We start from the raw sequence: 18415 nt of genomic DNA, 5'->3' as shown, positions 1-18415 counted from the left end.
TTCATTGGTGTTTAAAATTGATTATTACATGAAAACCACCCCAATGGGCTCGAACCATTTGTCAATGGATTTGCAAGGTTATTACACTAGTACTCACTGTTATCTTTAATCAGACCACCCTATTATTCTTCGTTGTCAGAAGAGGGACACAACTCCAATTTACTAACTGTGCAGTCATATGATCATATCTGCTTACGTGAAAAAAAAAATCTTAAACATGTTTTAAATTTAAAAAGTCACACATCGAGCTCAATGGCAGTCAGCCACACTTACATGGCAGGTGGTGGAAGCTGAACTAAGAGCAGAATTTCTTTGCTCTTCATCCTCTGCTGCACTGCTCCTGTAGTGCTTAGTTTGTAAAAGGGGTTTCGTCACGATGCAAATGCAGCTTGCACCAAACATTGCCCTGCTATGCTGCCAATTATAGTAACACCACAGCTACTAACCCTCACACTTCTACAAGTCTGACAATTTAGACTATTTCAGGCCTCCAAAGCTATAAGAATGGCTTGGGCGGCAGGTAATAGTAACTTTTTATTTATATCAAATTAATAATTACCTGTTGTTGTGGTCATCGCTAAATTATCCAGGCAGCGCCTCCTTGTGGTTGACTGTCACAAGCGCTGATGTTGACAATTAAGTGCAGGTGCAGAGCACCAAACCACCGGCTCAAATTAAGCACTGCTTGCTGGCAGGAATCCTGGAAGCAGATTAAATACAGAGGGGCTACCAGCAGAATTATGGGACCCATATCTACAGTCACTACAATAGCCTTTTTGATGCTGGTGGCAAGCCAGGAGATTATAGAGCGTTGGGCGTGCAGCACAAGGTCATACCCACACTCTGCGTGATTGTGACTTGTCTGATTCTCACAGCTCAGTTGCGGCTTGTTTTATGGTGCTGGCTGGGATCATAGTAGCCAGTGCTGTGAAATATGTTGCACCTACGACTTGCCACCTACTAACAGCCTCGCTATTAGCTCAGGGCGTCTTTAAGGAGCAAAGACTGAAGAACAATGACCTGCCTGCGCCCTTCTGATGGAAGCTCTTAAAGTACTTCAATGGAGTCGGATGAACTCAATATGAGGTTCATGGTTATCTCCACTATTCACAAAAACAGCTGTGGCACAGAGCTAGATTACTTTAATCACTCAGCACCTAAACCCTTTATTAAATAAGAGTCTTCAAGTGACTAAAACACAGAGGAAGATCCATAAGAGTACAACACTCCAAACATTGGAAGTCACTAAATTTATACATGAATGAAGAAGTAATTATTCCCTTATTTATTAATTTATTTATTCATTTATTTATCATTTAACTGTTTTTTATCATGTATAGTGCACACCTGCATTGTTGCTAGGCATGAAAGAGAGAGGAGATCGGAGAGCAGAAAGGGTTGACCACCACTTAGAACAAGTACATTTTAATTTCTTTGCTGAAGAAGAAGAGGTGAAGTTCTTCAGGTAAGACGAGATGTTGTTATAAAGGAGGCGTCCTGCCTCTGAGAAGTCTCTGTTTTCTCTGGATTTTCAGTTGGCTTTTGGAGTGCGATAGATGCCGAGTTCGGTGGAATTCTGGGCCGAGCCGTGGACATACTTTTGTATTTTTCTTGCAGGCAAGTGAGTGATAAGCAGCATACACATTTGTAGGGGAGGCAGTGACTCTTGCAGTTGATCACATCTTTGACTGGAACCCAGTGCCTATTTCTGCAGAGGTGTTTGGTCCGTTGGCTTTTTGTCATTCTATATATCAGATGGACTTCGGTGTTGCATGCTTGTTGGAATCTGTTTTTTAGATCGGCATATAGACCATAGTATGAAGAGTTGCATTTGTTCCACACAGCACTGAAAGAGAGAGCCAACCACAGCTCTATGATGTATTTTAGGAATTAAAAAAAGAGTCTTTTTGAGTAGTTTTAGTTGGGGGAAGGCTGACTTTGACACTATTCTAATTTAAGTTGGGTAGGAAGGGATACCTAGAAATAACTTTTTAGTCTTCCTGGCATGGAGTTATAGGCTATTTTTTCTCATGCAAGTTTCAACAACTTTGAGACCATTAGAAGCGTTTCTGAATTGGCTCATAGAACCTATAACTCTCAAGCAGAGTTGAATGTCATTGGCATCGGGTTGGGATTAGAAGTGGAAGGAAAGCATGTGACCCATGAGTTGCTTGGCATGAAAGTTAAAGTAGTTAGACAAACAGGAGCACCACGTGTCAAGAGGATAGGACGGGAGGTGAACTCTCCTAGTCTGACTGCTTTCAAACTGTTCTTAAGAGTGGATTTGAACTAGAGAATGAGCTTTTCTGAGTCATGACTGCAGATTGCAGGTGGTGCAAAAGGTTGTCATGGTTAAATTTGCTAAATGTGGTGGACGTCTCATGAAGATTCAGTAAGCAGAAATTTGGGAGATTTCATCCCAGACATTCAGGAGGGTGCTTTCAGTACTATGGTTAGGCCAAAAGCCTGCCTGGTGGGTTCAAGATGAGATTGGAGTTGGATGGTAACACATAGTCCCATTATTTTAAATATTCAAGAAATTACCAGTTTGGTTCACTAGTTGTTAAGGTCTGTGGGTGTGTCAGTGGTTGTGACTAGATGTTTCGGACATACCCTCAACCTCATTCTACTGGGATCTGTCTACCCATCTCCCTACATGACAACACATTTTTGCAAAGATGATCAACAATCTAAAGTAACTGAAAGGTGACACACACAGCTGTATACAACTTCTGAATAAATAAATACCAAATGGTAAGCCAGGGGAAACCAGTTGGTAAACAGATTACACTTGAAAGTCCACCTTAACCAGACTTTTTGGAAGCTCGGACATAGCTTCCGCTATGCAGTGCTGTGCCCCATACTGTATACCGTACCACCTATGCTTACCAGGTGGCGTTTTGCCAATTAGTGATTGGGTTTACTTCCCTTTTACCAGCAATAGTAGACCACTTAGCACAACATCATATTTAATACCATCTTGAAAGTTTCACAATCTGCATCTTGGTGAGCTCAATAGGGTATTGAAGACACTATGGCAATGAGTACATGTGTACTTCCAAGACAGATTGTAAAATGTCTATATCAATGTAGGAGATTTGTAAAGTGCTCTGTTACCATTCGGTGTCCTGTCGCTAGCTTACTGATCAGTACAGGCGGCAGGTATCTTACCAAAAATCAGAATTATTGAAAAGCCATGTATTCAACTCCCGTCTAAAATTGAAAAAGGAAATGACTGATTGAATGGATAATGGAAGCTTATTCCATATTGTTGTAGTTCCAAGATAAAAACTTCTGCCTCCCCAGTTCATTCTATTGAACTTTGGTACCACCATAGCATTAGAATTGGAAGATCTAAGTAATCTATTAGGCGAATGCCATCTGAATTTCTGGTCTAAATATTGTGGTCCTTGTTTATGCAAGGCTCTGAACGCAAAGCACAAAGTCTTGAATTGGATCATTTCCTTTACGTGCAGCCAATGCAGCTACTTTATGGTTTTCCTAACTGAGACATCCTTGAGGGTGCGAGTGAGAACTCTAGCTGCTGTGTTCTGCAGTACCTGAAGTTTTTTTAAATGTTAGGCCATTGCAAAAATCTAATCTGGCCAATACCAAAGCCGATATGACAAGTTTTGGGAAGTTTCTGGGATAAATGGGAAAATCTATTTGATTTTACTTAACATGATAAAGGTGGAGGATGTCAGAGCATTAATCTGGTTTGCAAAGGAGAGCTTACAGTCCATAATTATACCGAGATTTTTAGCTTTTTCGACTGGTTCAGGCAGGTCACCCAGATTTGCTGGCGACCAGCTAGGAGACCAGAAAGAGGGATCGTTACCAAAAAGCACAACCTCAGTTTCTTAGAGTTTAGCTTTAAATATTTAAAGCTCATACATGAACTTACTGCTGACATGCAATTGTTGAAATGCTTACTGATGTTATTAGTTTGTTTCATGACTGCTAAGACAATTTGCATGATGTCGGTATAAGAAGTTAGGACGCAGCCAAAAGATTTTACAACTGGGGCCAGAGCAGCGATGTAAACAATAAAAAAGTTAGGACTAATAGAGGAGCCCTGTAGTACTCCACATGGGAGCTGAAAAGAGTTAGACTTTAACAGGTCCATGGCTACAAATTGCGTCCTGTCTTCCAAAAAACGATCTGAGCAGATGGAGTGCCAATCCATGCACTCCTATTGCTGCTAGCCATCCCACCAAGATGGTATGGTGGACATATGTGATGCAGGACGATGATTGTTAATATCCTCTGGGTCTAGGTTGGATTTCTTTAAAATTGGCTGAATAGATGCGGTTTTCAACATCTTAGGGAAAACTCTTAAAGATTAAATTGAACATTTTAGACTGGCTGTCCGCTGTTAGAAATGGGATCTCTGGTTGGCTAAGGCTTGCGCCAAAGCCAGGCAGAGACCACCACTCTTAGTCAGGGCTGGGGAGTTACACGCCATAGATAACCCCTGCTCACCCCCTTGGTAGCTTGGCACAAGCAATCAGGCTAATCCCGGAGGCCATGTGTAAAGCATTTGCGCGCGCGCACAGCAACAACATCCCAGGCACACTACAAAAGGAACTCCACAGAAGATTATATAAAAAATAGCCTTTGTATTTTCATAACACATTAGAATAGTAATCACACAACATACACTGTGCTACCTGGCACAGGCAATATTCACCAGGGATTATATACACATGACAGGGCCACATGGACCACTGTCAGAACGATCACAAAGCGAACTTGGTAAAAGTATAACAGATCATAAATGTACAACCAGTAAACACTGGTAATCACTGTACTTAGCATCAGCCTGTAACATAAACTACATTATGCACAGTCTCGCATCAGGCGCGAATTACATTCTGCACCAACCTCACCAGCATAAACACATTATGCAATCCTCTCACAAGTCTAAACACATTAGACCCTAACCTCCTAAGCCTAACTCACATTAGGGGCATAACTCACACACTGAAACATAATCTCACTAGCATAAACCATAATATGCAAAACAACCTTAAAATCATGAAACACATTTTAGAGGTATCAAACAGGGTGCATAAAACATACTACACACATTACATTTCCTAGCACCCTATCACATCAGGGCCTGGCGCCCTATCATCCAACAGCCCCCCTGGCCAACTGGCCATCACAAACAGGGGCTCAAATGCCCTATGTCCTAGAGTCAGGGTGCGCTGCCAAGCAGCGGAATCCAAATGCGCTACTGCGCAAACCGAAACGGTGCAGCTGGCACTAAGTGCTGGGCAGCTGTGAATGTCAGGGACAAAGGAGTGCAACTCACTCCTAACTCAGGCATGCCCTCAAAGACTTGCAGCCTAAACGGTGCAGCTGCCCACTACTTGCTGGGCAGCTGTAAATACCAAATGCGGCCTGAACACCCCTGGTGCCCTTGGAATGAACTTGCCAACGTTGCAGCTGCCCGCGCTGGTGCGGCTCAGCTGGGAGTAGGGAAAGAGGTTCTGGCACCACTGTGCCTTGAAGCCAAAGGTGCCCATTCAATAAAAGCATGGTCCCCTCTGGGCCTTCCCAAAACAAATATTGCCTTCATTGGAGCCACCTAGGCCCTTAAAATATCTATGCCCCCAGGAAGCGTACTGGCTCCTGAAAGAGTCATGCCCACCGTTGCAGTTGCCCACTGTCACGCAGGCAACTGTTAAATATGGCCGGAACGGGAGGGCACGGGCCCCTGCGGGCCCTCTCAATGACTGTGCCCATCGTAGGGGCGGCCCACTCTCTCTCAGGCCGCCAAGACCACACCAGACTGCCACGATGCCTCGCAGGCACCAACAACCAGGAACAGAGGACGGCCTAGGCCCTACTCACCATGGCTGCGTTGGCTCCTTTCGGGGGTCTTCCCGTGCCGCCTAGTCCTTCCTCACTTCAACCGGTCACTCTCCTGGGACCGGGCCTTCTCCAGACACCGTGGGGCTCCCTCAGCTCATGGGAGCCCCGCCGACCCACCATTGCTCCTTCTCTCTTCACCCGGGCCCCCTCCTGGGACACGGGGCTTTACTGCAATGCTGGGGGGGGGTAGGCTCCTGTCCTTCCTTCCGCCTACGCTTCTTCTGCTCCTGCCGCTGGCTTCGGGGCTCTCCCTCACTCATGGGAGCCCCGTACACCTCCTTCTTCACCCGGCCCCCCTCCTGGGACCCGGGGCTCAGTCTCTGCAGCAGTGAGGGCGGGGCTCTCTCTCCACTCACTGTAGCCCCGCTCTTCCGACCTCCACGGCATCCTCTGGACTCCCTTCAGGCCTCATGAGGCCACGCCCATGTCCCAACGAGATTGCCTCACTTCCGAGTCGCATTTGCAGCGGCCCGGCAATGTTTTGAAAGTGGCTTGGGCTGCAACGGTGATTCTTGGTTATCGGCAAAATGAGGAGTTGTCTCCCTCGTGATTAAAAATATGCAGCCCGGTGGGCACCTGCTTTAATTATGAAATAAAAACAAAGACGCAGGGTGGGCACCTGCGCACCAAACTCCAAGAAATTAGGGGGGTGGGCACCTGCGAGGCCGCCATCACGGGGGAGTACCTACGTTGGGGATTTCCCCTCCAGCAGCGCCGTGCAGCCCCAGGGCAGCAAAGCTCCAGTGCCCCAGGGGAATTCAGGCAGCGCGCTCCTAGTTTGTAAAAAGAGCCAGGTGCTCTTAAAACAAAGCAAGCCCTCCCAGGGCATCAGGGCATCCCAAAGTCCACAAGGCTAGCCAAAGGAAGCACAAAGGTCCAAGCAGTCCTGGAGGCATCAAGGGGGCAATGCAGGGCCAGCACACAGGGTCCTCCAGCAAGGAGTCAGCCCCCATGGTGGTCCCTCCTTGGCCCCACCAGCAGCAAGCCCCCCTCTGTTGGGATCCTAGAGAGAACATTTTACATGGGGTCACAGCCCCCTCTTATACCACTAAATCCTTTGTTCTCAACTGTAGGGCAAGGGGAGAACCAGATACAACTGGTTCAGGAGCACTTTGTTTTGCTCAGCTCCCCTCTCTATTCACAGGACAGGCAAGGGACATCAGATGCACCACAGGAGGCGGAGCCAGCATTATGGAGGGAAGGCACAGCCCTGTTCAGGTCCCAGGTGCAACTCCTCCCTCCCATCTACATGCAGATCTCCCTATTCACCACCGGGCAGACCCATACTGGCTCCTGGAGCCAATCACACCAGCCAGCCCCTGTCAATCACAAGCCAGACATGCAATTCACATCGGGCAGGCAGACACTCTGCACACAGGAATGGCAACTTCTAAAAGTGGCACTTCTCCACTAGTCACAATAAATCTGCGCACAGCATTTATTCTCACGAGTTTGCACATACTAAATTCACCCCTGCACACCTCTCATACCAGGAATTACCAGGGACACACATATCCCCCATGCATTCCTATGGGAGGGCAGGCCAGTCTCACCACACATACACAGAGAGCGCACGCACTTTACAGTGTACCACAGTGCTATAGTTCGCAGAGGCCTAAATTCACCAACACCAGGTCACAGAAAAAGGCTAGGAGAACGCAAAATATTTCGGTGTGAACCTGCCAAAAGGGCCAAGTCCAACATCCGCTATGATCTCTTGAGCCAATTTTACCACCGTCACTGGGCAGGGGTCAGTCGGCGAGTCTGATTTGAATTTTGCAATAAGATCCACAATTTCCACCTTGTCCAAATCGGAAAACTTATCAAGACTCAGCTCCTCAGCAGGTCTAGCTGCAGCGGGCAAGATGTCAAAGGTGAACTGTTTATCCTTGGTTCTATTTCTGCCTACTTCATTGAAAATAATTTCCCCTTTATGCACCAAGTGCAAGGCGATGTTATCGCACAGAGATTGGGTTGGTACAATCTGGGGGGTGGCGGCGAAGTGAGAGACAACACAGTACTAAAAAGTGCCTTGGAGCAATCTTTAGCACTTTTTTTTTTAGAAAAATATATAATTGTTTCATTCCTTATAATTTCTTTATAGTTACTCAAAATTTGATTATATTTTTGCCTCTCTGCAGGGTCATAGGCCGACCTCAAGATAAAATGTGCCTCTTACCCACTGATCTGCAACTAGGGTAATGATGAGCAACAGATTGTTCAGGATGCTATGGATATCATAACCCTCGGCATTTATACTGGAAACCCATTCCTTTAGGCAAAAGAACCATGGTGCATATTATCAACTAGCGATATTTATTGCTAAATAAGCTTAGCGTAATTTTTTTATCGCCGCGCATCGCAGAATTTTATCGCAGAGATAACGTGCTATTAGCAACGTTTATCTCCAAAGCAATAAAATATCCAGCGATATCGGCGAAATGCTTAAATATCGCTGGAAATCTAGGGATATTCAGGCATTATCGCTAATAGGGACTTAGCCTGAATATCCACCTCCCATTGGATATACAGGCTAAGAAGTGGTCTGAGCAGGTGTTAGTTTTCAGCGATATTCGCGATTAGCCTGCGTTGATAATAGGCGATAGCGATGTTAGTGACTGCTTTCAGTCGCTAACAGGTTTGGTACGCTCACTTTGCATGGCATTAGCGATAAATATCACTAACATGCAAAGCGGGGCCCAAACCGCTCGCTATCGCCTACAGGCTGTCGCTAACTGCTGTTAGCGACAACTTGCTAATAGGGCGATAAAATTATCGCCGCTTTGTGGCCGAAAACGGCCGCAAAAGCGGCGATAATCTTATATCGCTCACCTTGATAATATGCCCCCACATGCTTAATGAAGGAGAATTCTTCAATAGATGAATGGCTTCATATGGAAGGTCACAGGCAAAGAGATGAGGGAGTTTCGGAAAATATGTCTAAAACATATGAACATTATCATTAAGCTGCACTCATTGGGCATCGAGATGTAATAAAGCATTTGGTTTACTTTAGCAATATTATTTTATAGTCAAGGTCGTAATATGTAACTTTGTTCTAACATGCTGAACCAGTAAACCTACGAATAGAGTGTTCACCATAACAAACTAAGAGGAATTTTACGCCCACCCCTGTTGCTGGACTCTTTTCTTCTGTATTCCTCTGAATCCCGCGTTGCATAAAAGTGTTTATAAGTGCCATTTATATTGCTCTTTAGTAGAGAAGCGTCCTTTGCGTATATTGAATGCGAATCCAAAGAAATCGAAATGCACATCATGAATAAAAAAAGCGTTAAATGGAAATAGCTTTCCCGCCTAGGTTTATTTCGCCATAAAAGATAATCATAATGGCTCTGAGGTTTGCAAATGCATTTCCCAATAAGATTAGCTAGCCTTGCATATTTGAAAAATAAATCCTACAACTGACTTGTACATTTCTAAGCGCCATCTAGCATAACGTGCTATTCCAAAACACACCCAGCGCAAAGAAATATCTACTGAAAGTCTTAATTATTCTTTGGGTTAAGATTGTCCATAATTATGATAAGGTCATCGAATTGTTTATCCTGTTGCTAAGGTAAGATACATCCTTTTAGAGCAGGAAAGCACAAACCCATCACGTTGCCAGCAGAGAATAGTCAATAGTTTTTCAATGGTAAACAGGTTGAGGCAGCAACAGTAGGTAGAACTGGCAACAAACACACGCCTTTCAGCACTGCACAAAATGACCTAAACACAACGAAAAAAACGTTTGTTCTAATTTTACTGCTCGTGTACATTAGAGAAATATGAAGTAGGACAAGACCTTGGGCTTTAAACCACAAAGGAGCGTGATGGACCATCCGTCTCATATAGGGTTCACATTTTAGACCTTTATTATTTTCATTGATAATGTGTGTTTTTTCACTTATTTATTTCTTCTGTGTTCTAGCAAAAAAAAATTATTGTCAGCGCCAAATATAGACAACAACACACAACAAGCGACGTATAACAGAAAGGGGCTTTGGGTCAGCACTTGTAGTCATTGGGTTATTTGGGTATGCCTCCTTGGCGCATTGGGTTCCTGATTGTACTTGATGTTGTGGAAAAGCCAACAGCATTACATATATTTATACACTCACTGTAGATAGGTGAGGAGACATCAAAAGCGCCTGTATTCCATCGGCATTTGTGTACTAGCACGCATACAAACACACCCATGATTGCTATGCTGATCACGCCATTTCCGCTTTTTTTCCAAGCCTGGTGAACTTGTGCTGCCATTAACTCGATGTGAGAAAGCCAATACATTAACAGAGGGCCCAACTGGAGCTGAACCAAGGGGCAGATTTATGACAACTGTCACATCCCTGCAAATCAGCAGGGATTCGCCAGGTAAGATGCGTCACGCAAGTTTACCCTTGCGCCACCACAGATGCGCCGCATTTGCTATGTGGTGCACCGTGGTGCAAGGATAAACAGATGCATGACGCATCCCCCGTCGGAAGAGTGGCGCATTGCTGGAGTTGTGTCACAAGTGCGACGCAACTCCAGCAATGCTCGTGGCCTGCCCATACATAATGTGGTGCGTCACCCATTAACCCTGCTTCAAGCAGGCGCAAGGTTTTGGCGCAGCGGCGTCGGAAAAGTGAATGGTGGAATCTTGTAGATTTCACTCAGGCACTTTACCGAGGTTTTAATGCGCCAGAACGCCACCCCCTGAGCTGGAATGCCCACATGAAACCTGACGCAGGTTTCATGTGGCGCAGGGCTTTACATTGTGACTCATCTCCCTAGATGCGTCACGTTGTAAATAGGGTACAACCTGGTGCATGGTTTACACTGTCACTGCGTCACAGAAGTGACGCAACAGCGGCGCAAAAGTGGCGCAAGGGGCTCGTAAATCTGCCCCCAAGAGTCTGGGTTGGCTCTAAGAGCTCATGCTTCGGACAAGCACTAAACATGTTTGGCACATAAACCGTTTAATATACAACTATGATAATGCCTCTACACATTTTGAAAAAGTGTATTTCTGTAACACGTGGAAGAGCTTCACCCTAGAATCACTGAACAAGGCATTTATGAAAGGAGAACACAGACTTCAAAACATTCATGCCTACCCCAACCCCTGCCATGCCGACAATGTCTTTGCTGAAGTAAGAGGCAAACCAGTTGTCATGTGCACCCTATAGCTGACCTAGATTCTTACATAGAGCTATAATATATTCTATTTAAACCCGAAACAAGAGAGGTTTTACTGCAGGGCACTACCTGAACTCTCGCACTTGAAGGAGCACTCATATCCAATAAGACAGGAAAAGGAAGCACAGTGAAATAAAATATATGTGTCTAGGATAACATACGTCGGCCAAATGAGAAAGTCAGGACAAATCCTTGGTTTACTAGTTTCAGATCGTTCAATTCGACCACTAGATAGCCTTCTATTTTCTTCTCCAGATTTTTTTTATCATAGTTTATTTTTCTTTAATACATGGCACATGAGGTTGCATCATGAATTGCAGACAGAAACTAAATACAAGCTCGGCATGTTTTGGGTTCTAGGGTGCAAGAAGACCTCGATCTGAAACAGAGATTAGATTCTGGCTTCAGCCTTCTGTGGCTCGTCCACATCTACCATAAATGCCTGATGTCCTGCTGCTATATGTGTTGTCACAAGCTCTCATTCCAGTGAACAATTTGATACATTACAACTTTCGTTCAAATAATAGAAAAGAAGCTCATTTAAGGCCCATCTTAATGCTGCCTCTAGAATAAGTAGTCATTGTATTTCTAAAAAAAAATCACTCAGCATCACAGAACTTCAGGAGATGATGATCAGTGCAGCTTCTTCAAGGACCACATGCATAGCTTCCATCTTTGTGTGGGGCACCCCATGCTCAGCTCAATGTAGGGCTGCAGCAAATGGTGTTTGGAACACAACGCACTGCCTGCCCTCAGCGGGGCAGCAGAAGAACAGTCATCTGTGCTTGTTTGCCAAGCTGTGTTTACCAGAAGTGAGGGATGCAGCAGGTAGAAAACTTTTGATGTAGCGGAAACTGCATTTTATTTGTAGGGGTGCATTATATTCACACATGTAGAGCGCACTCCCACATAATTCTTTGTCATATTAATGTGAAGTGTCAGAAATCTAGAATTAACATTTTGAATTCCATATGTGCTTTGGATTTGCTCTTTCTCACATTTTGTGATGCAGGTGGAAGAAGCATCTTGTTAACAAGAATGTCTTTCTTTTATTAGTCAGGCAAAAAGAAAAGCAGATACATTGTAAACTCAAGCCGATAAGGGAAATTGTTGTGTTTTCAAAACGGAGAAGGCCTGGGAATCAAGCTCAACATGTTGCAGTTTAGGAACACCGCTATGTAAACTATCCTATGAGATCATATTCAGGGCAGATGGCGTGACCTGTAAATACCTGTAATAATGCGATGTTAGAGTAGGGAAAGTGCCCACTACTACCCTGCCTTCAGAGAGAGAGCATCTCGATGGTGGAGAGACTTCTTAGGAAGACTTCACATACTGACACCTTTTGTTCCTTTTCCTCAAAATGCTAATGTACTGATGCCATCTTAGTGAAAATGTAGGGATAGATTGATGCTTTATGCTCATCAACTCTCAATGCAGGGAAATTGGGACTCATGCTTTCTCATCCTCTGCATCCTATTTCTTGAATTAACAGTTTTGCTTATATTGCATCGCCTCAACTTTATTAGCAGATTTGGCTTTATGCTGATTCTGATGTAGGGATGTTTTAAACAGAATTTAGTAATGGCATCACCTCCCTTTTGTCGAATTAATATTATAACCTGAGACTGATGAGAACTCAGAAATTTCATGGAGCAAAGCGGGAAGTGTGACTTCTGGTTTGGATAAAAAAATGAATGTCATCCACATAAGCAGAGAGTTTGAAATTAATATCTCCATATTGAAAAACAGACATGAGATCATTACCACAAATACGAGTCAAAAAGGCTTCCAACACAAGGACGCACTACTCACATGAATTGGTAATATTGGGATAGGCGGCCATAAACCAATTCAGAGCCATTCAGGTCTGCATAAAGTAGAGAAGTGAGTGATGTAATCTTGGAACCAAATCCATGTCAAGTTAAAGACTTATGAAGAAAAGATGAATCCACTCTATTAAATGCTCTTTCTGCATCAATAGCAACAGCCGCTAAAGAATTGGAAAGGGAGCAGACATCATTTTAAAACATTAAAAATTAGTCTAGAATTATCACAGGTCATCCGACCTTTAATGAACCTGGATTGTTCCTTTCCCATCAATTTGGGGAGAAATGATTCAAGGTGTAGGATAATTTATCAAAATATTCATAATCAACATTTATTAGGGAAATAGCTTGATAACTGTTACATTGTTTACATTGCGTTGGACATCTCCAGTGACTAGAACATAGCATCCCTTCTGGAGAACCTCGCCAACATTGGACTCAAGCAGCTAGCCACCGTACTGACCCACACAGTTGGACACACACTTGACCCCATCTTCTCCACCAGGGGGAAAATCAGATACAGCCACAGCACGGAACTCTACTTGGCCGATAATCACTACGTACATCTCACCTTTGCCACGCCCACTGTACAGCACCATCATCATCACCCCTCGTCACAGCTGGATCAAGGCTACCGAGGTCAACTCCCTCAGCACAGCCACTACCCCAATGCCAACGGACACCAACACCGTAGCACACAACCTCCACTAATGGATTTCCAACGGCGCCGACACCCTAGTACCCCTCAAGAAAAGACTAGGCAAGCAACACTCCAAGAAGGCCAGCTGGTTCATGCTCACCCTCCACAAGTCCAGAAGCATCTGCAGACGACTCGAGAAGAGATGCAGGAGCAACAAAACCCCGGAAACTCATACAACCTTCAAATCCACCATCAATGCTCCCCACCTCCTCCTGAAAACCACACAGAAAATGCCCCTCCAAGACAGACTCAATGCCAACGCACACAACAGCAAAGAACTCTTCACCACCATCAAGGAGTTTTCCAGGCCCAACAGCGAGACCACAGATGCTCCTCCCTCCCATGACCACTGCAACATACTAAGCACCTTTATCTACCAGACGATCAGGAAGATCTACAACAGATTCAACACCCTAAACCCGGCCACTACTCCCGCCACCATCGCACACAACCAAGCCGCACCCTAACTTACCGTACTCTGCTGGACCCCGCTCACAACACAGGACATGCTCAAGACCATGAAGAGCATCCACTCAGGAGCCCCAAAGGATCCTTGCCCCTACCACAAATTCCACAGAGCAGCTCCTGCCATCGCCCCCCCAGCTTTGCCTCACCAGCAACTGTTCCATGGAAACTGCCACCTTCCCCGATGACTGGAAACTCACTGAGATCAATCCCCTGCTGAAGAAGCCGTCCTCCGACCCGGCAGACCTCAAGAACTTTAGACCCACATCTCTCCTCCCCTTCCCAGCCAAGGTCATTGACAAGGTCATTGACAAGGCCATCAATGCCCAACTGTCGAACTCCATTGAAGTGAACCATGTCCTGGAAACCTCTCAATCCAGCTTCTGGAGCAACCACAGCAAGGAGACAGCACTCCTTGCTGGCACTGAAGACATCTGTTTCCTCTTCAACCGGGGCGAGACCATAGCCCTCATCCTACTAGACTTATCAGCCACCTTTGACACTCTCTAAACCACACCCTAATCATGAGACTCCACGATGCCGGCATCTGAGACGAAGCTCTGGACTGGATCCACTCCTTCCTCACTGGCCAAATCCAGAGAGTCAAACTAACACATTCCTTTCAGAGCCCACAGAGATCAGCTGAGGTGAGTCCCAGGGTTCGTCTCTGAACCCCACCCTCTTCAACCTTTACATAGCCCCCCTAGCAGCAATTGTCAGAAGCCACAGACTTGAATTGGCTATGCCCCTCATGATGTGATCTTATGTCCTATGGCTGACGAACAAATCTCAATAACTCACTGACATTAAAATGTGAGCATGTTTTCAATGCAAATATCTTACAAATGAAAAAACAATATGAAAGCGGTACACGAGATACATAAACATATTTTCATCTCGTTGGCTGTCAACAATGTTTTATGCACAGATTATTGGACCGACATAAAAATTCATACCTTTGCATTAATGTCATGTGTCTTACAGTGTTCCTATGATACAGCTTCCTGTGACTCTTTGTGCATCGGTTATACTCCTTAATGGCCCAACTTGATTTTTTGGGGTCTCCTGGTCTAAACACATATCATTCTCCGTGCTATGTACCTTTATAAACACTTTGTGCATTCACAAATGATGAAATTGTCTTATTGGAGAGATATCGTACAGTAGGGTAAAGTTTTTATGAATTGATTTCATGTAATTTAGGTAAATACAAAAACAGGAGAACTAAAATATATATAATTTAAAGAGCCATGAATTAGACTGTATTTAGAAGAATATGTGTGATTCATGGATATTTTATTAAAATCCAATTCCTACGTACTCGCTGTAAAAATTCCAAATTTTGACGATATTTTACACAAATGCTTTCTTGTAAGTATGATGTGATTAGAAGCAAGGTGTTTTCATTTTATGGAATGTATCTCTTCAGTCTTATAGTAGTTTCTTTTAATTCAGTGGCGAATGGCTCTCCACGTTTCTCAGTACTTTCACTTACAGCTTCCTTGAGCTCAGCAGGCAGTGAAATACTGCTGCCAGCAAGCAGCCTCAGCCTTCCAGGTCTGGGCTTTACTCACTAACATGAAAGATAGCTCAGACCTCTTGTATGCTGTGCATGTTCTCCATCCTGGCTTGTTCTGGAAATTGCTGCCTCTGTTTACATTTCAAGTTGGCACTTATCCTTTAGACGTACTGCAATTCATGAACTGACTTTTAGTAGATCAATACATCTTTCTTCTAAAGTGTGTGCATAAATTTGGAAGCAGCAGATTGCAACTTGGCATCTGTGAGGAAAACATCCAGTGCAAAACCAAGTGAAAGATGGGCACCTGCTGGTTGCAGGAGTCACAGTACTGAGCCATCCAGCCGCTCAGATAAATATATATCTAAAATGGTGTACCTTAATGAAACTGTTCTGAGAAAGGAAAGTTTTATGTCTACAAAATCCGCATCTAGACTCATCTTCATCCCTACTTACAGAACAAATAACTTTGTTTTGTTTAACTGTGATTACTACACCTTAGCTTTAATGTCCTTTTCTCATTAAGAATATGTTTCTAAGTCCTAGATCTCATTTAGTCGATACTACTCTGTGGACAAGCCGTGCAAAAACACTTCAGAAGCAGGGGTCTTTTCATTTTTGCATTCTTGTTTTACACTATCATCTCTAAATTTATATTTTTAACTTTTCACCCACGAATAAACTCACAAGAGGGATACGAGACTGTCCACTCTCATCTCGATATGCAAAGCTATTTCTTAACAGGGAAACGTCTCTGTGCAGGAGGGCAGACTCCAATTCATGAGTCCTATATGAAGAAATGGTGGGATTCCACCCCTCTATAATATAGTCTTCTAGTCTGCTGTAGCGGTCTAAACCAACCATTACTGTTGAAGCTCTGGGCTTCCATCAGCAATTTGAAGCCTGGAGCACTCCTTTGTTTTCAAAGGAGTTCCCAATGTTTCAATGTTCAAATTGGGATTTTATTGCATTTTGATGGAAATGCAGCAGTTTCCAGGGTCATGGTTTGGGAGTTGGTGATTGATTCCACCAACAAAGGGGGGCAAACACCCACAAACACAAAGTTTGTAGATTTTCACCAAACGTTTGTAGGTAGCTTCCAACCCAAACTATACTTGTAGATGTACTCCTACCTAGGTAAGCAGTAATTCCATCTTTAGATTGGGAAAAAAAGGAGCTTCCACAAACGTGATAGATATGTAAGGGAGTAGATCTATGTCATATTTTCTTGCCTACAGCTCTAGCAATCTGTTTTTGAAGACCTACAGTGTATCATACCATAGTTTGTGCTTTGCTCATAATTGGACGTCTCCATCCCGATCTCCTTCTGTAATAGCATTCCTCCTTATTCTTGTTCTTGTCCCTTCTGTTGAACCAGCCACGGCCGGCAGTGGGAGTAAATGCAGAGCGGTGACGTGGGGAGGGGGAGGGGCAGGGTGGGGGGTAGTAATGTATGGATTACGGAGTTTTACAGGTAAGTAAACATTTAAATAAATTAAATGGATTTCGTTGCGCGCACTGCATCGCATTTTGGGATGCAGTGATCTAAACAGAGGGCCCAAATGATAACGTTTCAGCATCCAAAAGTAAGCTGGTAATATTTTGGCAGGAACAACCCCACGTAGTGTGTCCAACATGCACTCCATGTGAGAAAATAATTCTGAAATCATGCAACTGAGTTATTGGATGAAAGGGGTACAAGCCCCCCTCAGGCAACAACCACAATCCTTGTCAGGGTGAACCACAAAAAAATCACTAAATCAATTTGTGATTAACCCTTTAGTATTTTAGCACAAGCAGTGAAGGTAAATTTAGAGACAAAGGAGCTAATTACAATGTCAGTCCGAAAGCCTCTGACCACTGGTACAGCTTTCTGACCACGGTCGGAGACTTTCCTACGTACTCTAACGGTTTGCAGTCTGACCTCCCAATTACGATGTTGGTGGTCAGAAAGTAAACCGGCTGGTCATTCTGACTCGGTTCCGACCAGCTCTCGGAGTATTCCTGTCAGTTGGAACTGCACTATAATCCCCTATGGATGGGCTGTCCAGCCTCAGGGCTCAAGATGGGTGGTCGAGGGGGTACCCAGTGTCCCCCCTGTTAAACCCTGAACTAAGTGGCAGGCACCATGGGGTCTCACAGGGTGCAGGGTTTTACACACACCCCCATTTCTCTATAGTAGCCTGTATTATGGTCTGTTTATGTCTACAACATAAGCTCCGATAGAGAACAGTGGGAATATGACCGAACAGTGTTTGGTCGCATCTTAATCAGGCTGTTGGAACCGCCGACCTCAGGTTAGTCGTTCCTGAGTCCGAGACGGTGTCGGGTGGAGACAACTCCGACAGACATCGTAGTAAGCACCTTAGTGTAAAGTATTTATGCAGCACACAAAGGTATAAAGTGGAAACCCAGCACACGAAAAGTCATAAGCCAATTTAGAAAACAAAAGTAAATTCTTATAAATACAATAATGAAAAATAACCATTCAGTAGAACCCAGAGATATTAAATTGCAAAGTTTCTAGTGAAAATAGAACCAAGAATCAGAAAGCAATGAAGTGTGGATCAAATACAGCGACCGGATTGGTCCAGCTGAAGAGTTTGTTTCTCAAGTCTGGCATAAAGAATTCTATTTGTATAGAAAGACTCTACGAGGAAGAGGCTTTTGACACGAAGAGCAGAACTGCTGTTCTGAACTGCCGTTGCTGTAGCATGAAGAGCTGGTTGTCGCTGTAGTGTCATATTGGTTGCTCATTGCGGACTGTGGAAGCAAAGTGCAGGTCTCACAGCAGATTAGTGTTGGTGGTTGTTCCTGATGGCAGAGTTTTGGCATATGCAG

General features: G+C 44.3%; 1 protein-coding gene across 1 annotated transcript in view; it reads left to right on the top strand.

Annotated features, from left to right (window-relative positions):
- FSTL5 (follistatin like 5) overlaps nucleotides 1-18415 on the top strand; it is a 2936723-nt gene that overhangs the window by 2778219 nt on the left and 140089 nt on the right. The window lies entirely within an intron of this gene.

Source organism: Lissotriton helveticus, chromosome 2_1 (genome assembly GCF_964261635.1).
Source record: "Lissotriton helveticus chromosome 2_1, aLisHel1.1, whole genome shotgun sequence".
NCBI lineage: Eukaryota > Metazoa > Chordata > Amphibia > Caudata > Salamandridae > Lissotriton > Lissotriton helveticus.
Note: the sequence above shows the minus strand (reverse complement) of the source record. Positions and strands in the feature narration are given on the sequence as shown.